Source organism: Clupea harengus, chromosome 2, assembly GCF_900700415.2.
Source record: "Clupea harengus chromosome 2, Ch_v2.0.2, whole genome shotgun sequence".
Lineage (NCBI taxonomy): Eukaryota > Metazoa > Chordata > Actinopteri > Clupeiformes > Clupeidae > Clupea > Clupea harengus.
The window spans coordinates 14,511,584-14,513,564 of record NC_045153.1 but is presented as its reverse complement, the minus strand read 5'-3'; positions in this window follow the sequence as shown (position 1 = coordinate 14,513,564).

The window sequence follows — 1,981 nt, the reverse complement described above, 5'->3', positions numbered from 1 at the left end:
ACGCTTGCATTTCCATGCTAAGGTTCCCCAGCTTTTGGTCCATTGTGCTAACCCCAAAATCTCTCTCTCTCTCTCTCTCTCTCTCCCTCCCTCCCTCCTTTCATGCGAGGTGCTCATCTGTGCTCCCTAACAGGCTCTAATTGTCATCATAAGGCTGCGCTCCCCGTCACAACTGGAGAACAGACTGCAGACCGACAACACACAGCCTGCTCCCGTCAGCCCCGAGGGGCCCCGGGCCCCTGCTCACCTGTCCCAGAGGCTCGGGGTCCCAGAGCCAGCGGGAACCCCCTGAGATTACAGACTGATAGTGTAACTAACAAGGGCAGACTGGGAAGGGGAAAGGAAAAGAGAGAGAGTGACTGTGGCGTGTGTATGTGTGTGTGTGTGTGTGTGTGTGTGTGTGTGTGGGGGGGGTGTCTAAAACTAACAAGGCCAAACTGGGAATTGTTATGGGTGCTCATGAGAACTTGGCATAACAGTCTACTTGCCTAACAAGGTAAATATGGAAAAATAGGAAGTACACTATTATGTGTTCTACATTCCTGTCCCTTGTTCAAATACATCACATTTACTCATTTACTAGGGCAAAACAGCAACATGTACAGTGTATCTATATGGTCAATACCAAAACTATCTGAGGATATATTCTTTCACTGTCCACAAAAATATGGAAACTATCACAGAAAGGCATACTCAATGGTGCACAAACTAGAATAACTTTGTCTGTAAGGTATCAGGTACAATATCTAATCAAAAGTGTAGATCCTAACAGATTATCCTTTAAATACTACATACACATTCATGAACTTTCCTAATGTTTAGTCCAAAAGCTTCACTCTCATTTTAACAAACCTGACGTAAATCTATACAAAATAAAAATTAAATAATATGAGTGAAATGCAAAGAAAAAGATGATCTACAAAATAAAGGGGAGAGGGCAATGGCTTGATGAGGTCTGGAGTAGGACTATATTCCCCAGTTGGATAGCTGGGTTTGTTTCTGACAAAGGGTAAATGGTACACCCACCACTTCAGAGCAGGAAGTTTGCACTATTTACACATATGCACTATTTACACATATGCTGCTTGTTTCTGACAGAAGTGGCTTGAGGATGTCTTTCTTCCAATTATCATGCAATCGATAAATTACAAAACCCTTACTGTTGCGTGAAGACCAGTGATGTAAGGGCTAATAATCACTGTGAATAATGGTCTCAATATATCTGCATAACTCTAGGACTATTTTTCACAGTTGGATAGCTGGGTTTGTTTCTGACACTTTTTGCACAAGGTGGCATTGTGGGTTTGTTAAACGAGGGGAAGGGAAGATGAGACAGTGACCACAGAGCTGAAGGTTTAGCCTATGAGTGTAGGTTTCATTTATATATGGATGGATAAATAAATAGCTGAATGCAGGCAAAACGTTTCCATGTGCATCTGTCTCCTGTTTTGTGTCTGTGGATACATCTGTGTGAACTGTGTCCTCATGTGTACACACCATATATGGTGTGTGTGTGTGTGTGTGTGTGTGTGTGTGTGTGTGTGTGTGTGTGTGTGTGCACGTGTGTGTGTGTGTGTGTGTGTGTGTGTGTGTGTGCACGTGTGTGTGTAAGTGCATGCACACGCTTGTGCACGGAGGGCACCGGTTTCTCGGGGCATGTGGCGGCCCCAGCGTGAGTCCGGGCTGGGCCCGGCGCTCGGACAGCTGGAGGGCCAATCTGTCATGGCGTTCGGGGGCAGGCGGCAGAGGGAGCCCAGGCGAGTCGGCGGCGGAGCCCGCCGTTAGCCCTCTGCCCCGCAGCCTGGGACCAGGCGCTTGGCAGGCCGCAGCCGGAGGCTGACAGCTCGACACAGCCCGCACCGCATGGGGTCCAGTGCTGAGAGAGGGCGGGGGAGAGGAGGGGCAGGAGGTCTGGAGGTGGCGGTTACAGTAGTGTGCAAACTGACAGCCAGCCAGTAACCAGCTCACGAGCAGCCAGGCA